The following is a 9,858-nucleotide window of genomic DNA, read 5'->3' as shown; positions in this document are numbered from 1 at the left end:
AAAGGACTGAACAATGAAAACACTGGTAACAGTGCCTTTGGTTCTATATCTCTCCTCCCTTTTCTGGCTAAACTCCTTGAGAAAGTCATCTCCAAATAGTAGCTTCCACTTCCTTTCCTCTCATTCACGTTTTATCTCTCTATCATCATCAACCACAGCTCCTCTCTCCAAAGTGACTAGGAATCTTCCAGTCTCAGACTGGGATACTGGCTCTCACTCTTTCCCCTCTAGCCTCGGTATAATACTGCTCTCTCCTCCTTTGTGACTGCCCCTCCTCAGTGTCCTTTGCCGGCTCTTTGTCCAGGTCCCAGCAAGGTGTACCCCAGTGCTCTGTCCTGGGACCTTATTCAATTTCCCTTGGAGATTCACTGAGCATCTCTAGACTGACAATTCTCAGGTCTAACCTCTCTGCTGACCTGCAGTCTTGGATCTCTGTGGGACATCTTGAGCTGGATGTCCAATGAGCATTGTTGATATGTCCAACTCAGAACTCTTTTTCTCCTCCCCTCACCCCACTAGTCCTTTTTTCTAACTTCCTGTTGCTCTTGAGGGAACCACCATCATCACGGTCACCCAGGTTCACATTCTAGAGGTCAGTCCCAACTCTTCTCTCATTCTGAACCCTCTTCAGATCCAATGAGATGCCAAATCCTCTCATTTCCACCTTCATGCTATCACTTGGATGTCTGTGTCCCCTTTTCTCCACTTGCAGAGGCATTGTCCTCTTGCAAATCCTTATCACCTCATGCCTGGGTTCTTCCAATAACCTGCTGGTTGGTCTCTCTGCCTCAAACCTCTGCCAGCTGCAATCCAAAGTGATTTTCTTACAGCTTGGGTTTGCCTGGGTCACTCTCCTGCTCAGTAAAACTCCATTGGCTCCTTCTTATTCTTTGTTTCAAGTGATGATAGCGTTCTGTTTTCCATCTAAGATCCTTTTCCAGTCTTCTGACACCTCTCTCTTCTTCACCCTCCCTTAGTTCCAGCCACCCTGTCATACTGACTGTGCCTCACACAGGACACTCTGTTTCCCCTGTCTATTCCTTTGTCTCGCTCTCTCCCACACCTGGAATCCCTTCCCTGTTCTCCTCTGCTCTTGGCTTCCCTGACTTTCTGCGGGAGGGCTTTTCTGGTCTCCGCCCCTTTCCCCGAATTTTCCCTTTGAGATTAGCTCTCCTTTACCCAGCATACTGCTTGTGTAGACATAGTTGCCTATCTCCCCCATTAGAATGTGAGCTTCTTCAGGGTAGGGATTTTTTTTTTTTGCTTTATATTTTCGGTACTTGAGACATACCAAACACTTAATAAATGCTTATTGATTGACTAACAAAAGCCTGGGCTGCAGAAGGAAAGGCCAAACAGGTTTTCTTGCACCTTGCCAGGTGCCCTCTGCCCCGAGGTGCCAGTGTGAGCAGTACAATCGCTTCTTAAAGCCCATGCAGGGGGCTCGGCCACCGAAACCCTTGTCCAAACACCCGAGGAAAGAGTTGCCTGGTTTGGGAAGCCGCGGCCCCGGGTGGGTGGGACGCACCTTGGGGAGATATGGCCTGGAGGGCGGGGGAGGCTAGCTGTGGGATGGTCTCCTACTCAGGTGTGAGTAGTTAGTTTAAGGCTAGACGGACCTACGGTCCTTGCCGCCCGATCGCTCCCGGACCAGAGACGTCTAGCAATTGTCGGGCCAGCTGCTGAGCAGCAGGGACGCGGGCACCGCTAGTGATTTGGCTCCTCAGCTTTTCTGAGGGCACCGCGATCTTGCCCTTGGGCCCCCTCCTTCCCTGCCCCCGAATATATTTCTGGGTGGTCTCTTCACTGCAATGGTACAAGGTGGGCGTACGCTACGGGCGGCTGGCTTTGGCATCCCCGAGCACAGTGCCAGGCGCCGAAGGGCAACCGAAATGCTGATTGGCATGAATCTATTGTTGGGCAAGGGGCGTTTGGGTCACTATTATTGCACTGGGCATGAATCGAACCAGATCCATGGCGGGTCCTTGGGCTCTCCTGAACTCAAGGAGGAAGATGAGAAAGACTGGAGGGGAAGAGAGCGGACAGCTCTTCTCCCCTTCCCGTGCCCCCATAGACGTGGGCCTCACTAACTCGACGTTCCCAGCTCGGGACCAGGTTCGTGACACAGTCCCCGGTTTCTCCCCTTTTACTGGGCCGATGAGGAAGAGTGGAGGGGAGCGCGGGGTACCAGCCTCCCTCAAGGGCCCGCAGCCGGGACCAATCGCGCCTCCCCCTCCCAGGCCCCCTACCCAGTGACTTTTCTCTCCACCCCTGCCCCCACCTCTCCCGCCCCCAACCGTTTGATGTGACAGATCCACTCTCCAATCTCCTCTCTGGTCCGGGTGCCTAGCCCGGCTCCTGGCCCCCTCGGAGCCAATGGTCGTGACCGAGGCGGGGCGGAGGGGGGGGGGGGGGGGGGGGGGCTGGAGCTGCGCGGGGGAGGGGAAAGGATGGGAGGGGAGGGGAGGGGAGGAGCCAGAGCCGGGTAGGGGCCAGGCTGGAGCCAGCGCGGTGGCTGGAAGCGGCAGAGCGGCAGCGGGCGGAGGCGCAAGCAGCAGCGGCGGCGGCGGCGGCGGCAGCGGCACGGTAAGTTGTGCGGGTGTGAGTGCGCGGCTGGCCTGGGCCTGGCTCTGACTCGGGAGCGGCTCCCGGACGGGCACGACCGGCGTTCTTTCTGGAGGGCGGAGTGGGTGCCCGGGTGGCGACGTGGGCTTTAGCTAACCCGCCTCGGGGACTGGGGCTTCGGGGCTTCCGCGGACTGGCGCAGGGACGGACTGCTTGGCGGCGGCGGCTGGAGAAGGCGCGGAGAGGGAAGCAGCCCCGCCGCAGCTGAAGCCACTGCCGCAGTCTGGGGCTGGCCGCCCGGACTCCGGGCCGAGACGGGCCGGGAGGGCCGAGCCGCGGGGGCGGCGGGCGGCGGCTCTCGGTGCGCTGCTCTGGGCTGGGCTGGGAGGCTGGCTCCGGGGCTGCTGCCGCCGCCCGCCGCCTCTGAGTAAGCACTTTTGTGGCGGACCGTGGCGGGCGCTTCCTTTCCCTCCGAGCCGGCTCCCCGCCGTTCCCCGAAGGTGGCAGCCTCCTTCCTTTTGGCTGCTCCGGCCCCTCCAGTGGCTGAGTGGGGAACGGCGGGGGGCCCTTGGTGCCGTCCCGCCCAGCACAGCCCCCCTAACCAGCGCGGCGCCCCCCAGTACACTTCTCCGCCCCAAGGCCAACGGGTGGTGCTTCTGCATCCTCATGGTAGCTGCAGCTGGATCCAGGAGCTAGAGGCGCCGTGGGGGGCATTGAAAAACTTGGTCTGCTCTAGTAACCGGGCACCTCAGGCTTTGGGGAACTTATCTTTCGGTCTGCGGCAAGCAGCGCGGGCCGTCCCAAAGGGAATGATAGCCTGCCCCTGCCTGGTCAGCGGACCGACCTTCCTTCGAACCAAAGTTCTAACCTCTAGCACGCCACTCAAATACTCTTTAGTCTGAGAAGCTTAACTGCGCCTTTTTAGCCGAGGGATGTTTGGACTTAACACCCAGCTCGAATAGTTTAGTAGTGTGCCTTTGCAAAGCCACTTGACCTTTCTGGGCCTCAGTTTCCTCTTCTGTAAAATGACTAGAAGAGTCGAGATGCCTTCTGAGGCCACCTTAAGCGGTGACATTCTATGACCACCCTGTTTCCTTTAAGCTGTGAGTCAGGGAATTTACCTCCAACTTCTTTGGGTGACCTGAAGCACTCTTGTTCCTGGACCCTCTTGAAAATAAAAGCTTAAAATGATTAGACATAAGAGGATAAGCTTGAACACAGGGGTTGAGTGGTGGCCAGGCACGCCTCACCCCTGCCTCTGTCGATCTCTGTCTACTCTTCAGGTTGGCTCAGCTTTCACTGCCCCGGTTTTGGTTTTTCCTCCTGACTAGCCTTCCTTTTTTTTTTTTTCTGGAGTAATGCCCTCTTCTCCTGCTAATTAGGCTGTTTTCATCTCTTCCTTAAATGCTAGATTTGAACTTGTTGCCCACAGGGAGGAGTAAGAAAATGAGGAATGGGAGCTTTTTCTTTTTCTTTTTTTGGCTTATGTATCCTGATTTAAGTGGTTTTTCTTGGGGGGGGGGTGCGGAGATTGGGGTCTCTAAGTGGTCAGCTCTCCATTCTAGGAGTTAATTTAAATCACAAAGTAGAAACAACTGTCTAAAACAATTTCTCCAAACCCAAAGGGGAAGACTGGGTGTGACTGCCCAGTCACCTGGGCTAGCTCAGGTGTAGAGAGCCAGTATTCAGGAGAAGTTGCCTTTTGGGTGCCAAACTGATCTTGCTCAGGTTACCTGGATATTTTCAATTTCGTTGCAGCCTGGGAATTACATTAAAATTCTGTTGTGGTGGGTTTACACATGAGCAGGAGAACTGAAAGAGAAAAGGAGCCTTAAGAACCATGCACATCCGTTCAGCATCAAATGTTATATGGGCAAAACCCTAAAGAAGGAAAGGGCAAGGCGGAGGATGGTTTCACTAACTGCCCTGGCTCCGTTGGGAAGATGGGGGTTTACTTTGGAATGCTTTGCTCATGAAAACTTGTGTTTCCCGTCTCCCTGACTAACTGTGCCCCAGACCTGGGCTAATAGTCACATGTCACGGAAAGGGGACAAAAGGGATTAACCCTTACCTGGACAACTGGAAATTGACAGCACTGTAGGGCCCTCTTGTGGAAATGAATTTCTTAAGACCCTTCAAATATTCCTTGATCCTATGACTCACCTGAGAAAAGGCTTGTTACCTACAGATTAGAAAGGTAGGTATGTGGGTGGCTTAAAAAGGAAGAAAGCAAAAAGTTGTGGCCAAAGACGGTCACCGCCAGGGCTCTAGCTTTTTCCAGCTAGTGGGAGGGAGCCTCTAGTTGGGTGATTAAAGAAAATCTCCCAAGTGAACTGGTCCCAAGTAAGCAGCATGGTTTAATGACCCAACTTCCTCAAATTGAGAGTCATCCTGAGATTGAGAACTGTGAAAGGGACTTGGAAGTCATCTTGGCCAGCCACCTCAGTTTACAGATGAGGAAACCCATGGGCTAAGGAATAGAGAGGCTAATCCTTGTGCTTGGTTTCTGGAGATAGCACAACGTTCTAGAGCATTTTGAGCTTTGCTAAGCTCTTCTCAGCTAGATGTATTGTAAGCTGAGTCCCACAACAACTCTGTGAGGTAGCAGCTCTGTTGTAAAGAGGTAAAAACAGAATCAGATGGGTTAAGTGACCTATCTACAGTCATACTGTGGGCCATAGGCAGGATATGCCAAAGTCGCCTAAAGAATGAGTAGTTTTAGAAAAGTCCACAGGGAGACCCACTCAGAAGATCACAGTCCAACTACCACAGCTGTACCTAATGACACCTACAAATTCTACCTAGAGAGACATGTCAAATCATCTCCTTTTTGCCTTAGTTTTCCCATCTCGAAAATGGACACAGCCAACTGAATAATGCTTAGACTATATTAGATGATGGAAACTGAAGACTCCAATCTTTAGTCAGCTGTCACCATTGAATTTGAATTGATGGATGGGAATTGCAATTCCTAGCTGGGGGTAGAAAACGGGGCCGTGTTGGGTACAGTGACCAACAGGGACAAAGGTGCTAGGTCATACATTTATCCTTTTCTAAGAAGGTTTAGAATTAGATTTTACAGAGTGTTTCTACGGCCGTAGCATCATTAGCTAGTGCACTGTCAGAAACCTGAAAGTTACATTTAGCCCCAGTCCCAGGGATCTGACCCTCTGTGCTTGGTGATAATGCCCAAGTGTGTAGTGAGAAGTCAACCCTTTGGCCAGTCATCAGCCTGTAGCCTCTCTCTCCGGTTGCCCCTCCTTAATGGCTCCAGGAAGTTGCTGATAGAATGTGCTTCCGAGCCTATGTGATTGAACTCTACCATTGTATCCGAGCATGTATAAATCTGGGGGCAAAGCTGTTTTCTCTTTCCATTATTTGATACAGAAGCCAAACTTTGATTGCATCCAGATGATTTCAGAATTAACGTCTGTGTCAAACACATGGGGAGGAAAGGTAGCCTTTGGAAGGCAAGTTTGGAAACATTTGCTACTTTCACTAATGAAGAAGTCTTTTCTCTGAGTGGGATGGAATTCTGAGAAGAAAAGAGTGGACCAGGCTTATGGTGTCTGGAAGTTTGAAAGATGTTACCTGAGATGCTTTTTGGGAAGTCCATGGCTCCAACTGGAGGTAGATGACTTGGAGTTTTTGCCCATGAATTGTTGCTTTGGTAAACAACAGTGACCAGCAGTTACTGTGTTTCTGGGATGTTTACTTTAGTCTTCTGTGGACTCCTAGTGAAAAGGATTTGGGAAGAATGGTTGTCCCTTGAGGAGAAGGTGTCTTAGTGCAGACATCTTTGGAAATCATCTGTAACAACCACAGTTTCCCTTGACTTTGTTCTGGTCCCTGCCCTTCTTACGAGAACCTTTTGCCTTCACTTTTACTAACTTTGCCTCCTTTTGAATTAAGAGAGAGTCTTCAGAGACACATGAAGCACCCCCCCCCCCACACACACACACTCTATGTACCCAGTCTTGTGGGAGTTAGGCTGCTGCTCTGTAATCTAGGAGAGCTTGGGGAAGAAATCAGTTGTTTTTCTACTTTAACTTATCGTAATAAGGCTAAAGTGTCAGCTAGGTGGTATAGTGGACAGAGTACCTGGCCTGGAGTCAGAAAGACTCAATTTCCTGAGTTCACATCTGGCTTCAGAAGCTTACTAGCTGTGTGACCCTGGGCAAGTCTCTTAACCCTGTTTGCCTCAGTTACCTCATCTGTAAAATGAGCTGGAGAAGGAAATGGCAAACCACTCCAGTGTCTTTGCCAAGAAAACCGTAAATGGGGTCACAGAAGAATGGATACACTGAATAACAGTAAGGCTAAAGGTATGGATACTCCCCGAAATAATGAGCCAGTTATTCAGGTCATTTGGTTACTGTAACGATTATGTAACAAAATGATTGAGGTACCTATCATTCTAGTGCAGCCTTAATTACTTTCCCGTGAAGTGCTGGATTATTATCACCAGAGATCGTACAGGCTTGCCATTCTATCAGCTGTGACTGAATGTATGTTTCTCCACAGCCTCACCAGCATTGAATTTTATTACATTTAATTATGTACGGTGTGTTTTCTGAGGGCCAGTCAGTTCAGAGAGGTTCATTACTAGGCTGTTTTTGGCCCTACCAGCATAAGAAATTTGTCTACTGGGTTGTTTAGGGATTTTAGTCTGTATCAGTAGAGGAAATAGCCACACTAAGAAAATAATGGAGGATTCTTGAATTATCGAAACATCAGAGGTAGTTACTTTAGGCTTGTGGCCTTGATGTTATGTAATAAAATAGTCTTCTTTGATAAATTTAGGAAGTTTTCTTTGTGACCTGGAGGTAGTTTTATCTCTTGGAAAAAGCCATGCATGCATGTATTTGAAAGCCCCTTGCCCTGTGAACCAGCAGCTGTTCTGAAGGAGGCCATTGAGGTTGTCCTTGTTGCCATCTGGATTCATTTTAGAGAGCATGCTATCTCTTTTCTAAAGGAGAAATGAGATCTCTGCATGGCATAGCTCCTCTGCACACAGGTGCTATAGGAATCCCAAGTATATATCATGTGCCACTGTTGGCATTGCTACAAGCTTTCCGAAAGGTTCAGTAGAATCATCATCAGGACCGGCCAGAATTTGCCTTCTTTCTATTAGTTTTTCATATGCCTAGGTCTCTTCTGTCATTTCTCTGCTCAGAAATCTTCAACAGCTCCCTACTGTCTAGCAAGTAAGATTCTGGCATTCGAGGCTACCCCCAGTCTGGTTCCTGCCTCTCTTGCCAGCCACATCTTCTTGGCTCTGACCAAATGGAGACAACTTTGTCCTCTGCATGCACGTTGTTTCACTCAGACCAGCTCTTCCTTGTTCCTGGAAGCCATTTCTAATATCCTTCATCTGTTGGGTTCCTAGTCATCCTGTCAAGACCAGCTCCTCTGTGCAGCCTTCACAGATACCGGGCCCTCTGAACCCTACTTGCTGCCCCCTCCTCCAACCGTATGGATGGCTTTTCTCTTTGGGTATCAGGGAGTCCCTGCAGCATGCTGTGATCACTTCACAAATGCATGTAGCAGAACGTTGTTCTGGGGTCTTATCCTCCCCTCTAGTCTATCTGCTCTTGGAGGTCACAAACCAGGCCAGAACTCAGCTTCATGTCTCCTCCAGTGCCTAGCACGGTGCTTCCCTTAACAGAGGCTTCCAAAATGTTTCTTCTCTTCTCTCCAGCGACACATACATGTTGTCTAAAGTCATGGGTTCAATTTAAGAAAATATTAAAGGAGTTAGATTGCCAGTGTTGTACTCCCGATGACTCCTTAGAGAGCCTGCTATTCCTTTGTCACCCTAGTAATTTATGCCTGCCCTTGCCATGGATTGGATGTGAATGGAGGTCTGAGCTAGAATGCTTCGCTCAAAACAAGGTGTCAAAGGGAGCTGACATGTGGGCACATGGAATGAGCAGCACGCCATCAGGAAGACAGAACTGCATGTGAAAAACCAAAGGGGACAGTTTAGATGAACTGATTTCCCAAGACTCCTGACTGTTCAGGGAACTGTAATTCATTTTTAATATTTTTCATGTCTTAGCAAAGCTGGAGCATTATCATTCCTTAACCAACCATGATAGAGAGGCAGTAGGTGGTGGGAAAAACCCTGGACTGGTATTCAGGAGACAAACCTGGCTTCAAGTCCTGCCCTCCTGCCTTTGCTCATTGTGTGACCATGGACCAAGTAACTCAAGTCTGTTAAAGCCTCATCTACAAAATGAGGCTAATCATACCCTTACAGGACTGAAGTCCCATGTGTCACAAGGGCTTTGTCGGCTACTTGGACATACTGCCGACTAGTCCTGTTGGCACCATATTTAAGCTCCAGGTTTACAAAACGCTTCCATGTATATTATTGTGTTGGAGCCTCACTTGTTAAGCTAAATCACACAGATATTATTCTCATTTTACAGATGAAGAAAACTGAGTTCAGTGAGTTTGAGAGACTTGCCAGGAGATGACAGAGAAAGGAAACCAGCTGAGGTGGTCTGAGGCCACAGGCCCACCTACCTTGGTACTGGCTTCCTGCTTGCGGCCTTTCTTGCCCAGTCCTCCTTGGTCACCAAAGCCACCTGTGTTCCTTCTCTGCTCAAGAAGCTTCTGTGGCCCCCTGTTGCCTCTCAGAGAAAGTGTTGGGCTTTGAAAGACCTTCACAGTCTGACCTATCTTTCCCATCAGATTTCACCTGATTTTCCTTCACAAATTTTACTTTCCAGCCCACACAGCCCAGATGACATGCTCTCTAACTCTTCTGTGTCTGCTCCGAAGGCTGGAATGCTTTCCCCCCTCCCATCTTGGAATCCCTTCAAAGCTCAACTCAGGTGCCTCTTCTACGGCTGTGCCTGCTGCATGTCTAGCACCTGAAGCTCATTGCCCCATTCACTCAGATGTTAGGCACTCACCCCTCCCCTCCACCTGTCATTTTACTAGTATGTATGTTTTCGATTTCATTTCTCCTTCCCTCCCTCCAGAGAGTGTCAGCTAGCTGTTGGAGGGTAGGGGCTGTTCTTCCTATTTCTAGCATCTAGCCTAATGTCCTCGTACACAGTAGGTGTTAAAAAAAAATACTTGTTGAATGGAATTCTTTAAAATTTTTCAGCACCACTGCTGCTCTAAACACCGCAGTAACCTGGGGGAAAGTCTATTGAGCAGTGGCCGCTGGGGTTGGGAAAAGCTAGTTACTACTTTTGATGTTATACAAGACCTTGGTGGTGTTGAAAGTCGACATTTTTACTCCTCATGACCCCTAATGAATGACCAGTCCACCAGAAA

General features: G+C 49.8%; 1 protein-coding gene across 2 annotated transcripts in view; it reads left to right on the top strand.

Annotated features, from left to right (window-relative positions):
- The first annotated feature begins 2,489 nt into the window (after nt 1-2,489).
- PLS3 (plastin 3) overlaps nt 2,490-9,858 on the top strand; it is a 93,417-nt gene continuing 86,048 nt past the window's right edge. Inside the window, exon 1 of one of the 2 annotated variants that reach the window (XM_072626436.1) lies at nt 2,490-2,586. The gene's annotated coding sequence lies outside the window, so the exon portion shown is untranslated. The remainder of the gene's footprint in view (nt 2,587-9,858) is intronic. The other variant, XM_072626437.1, reaches the window with a different exon arrangement.

The sequence above is a fragment of the Notamacropus eugenii genome, chromosome X, assembly GCF_028372415.1.
Source record: "Notamacropus eugenii isolate mMacEug1 chromosome X, mMacEug1.pri_v2, whole genome shotgun sequence".
In the NCBI taxonomy this organism is placed as follows: domain Eukaryota; kingdom Metazoa; phylum Chordata; class Mammalia; order Diprotodontia; family Macropodidae; genus Notamacropus; species Notamacropus eugenii.
The sequence above is the reverse complement of the archived record's forward strand: the minus strand, read 5'-3'. Positions and strand labels throughout refer to the sequence as shown.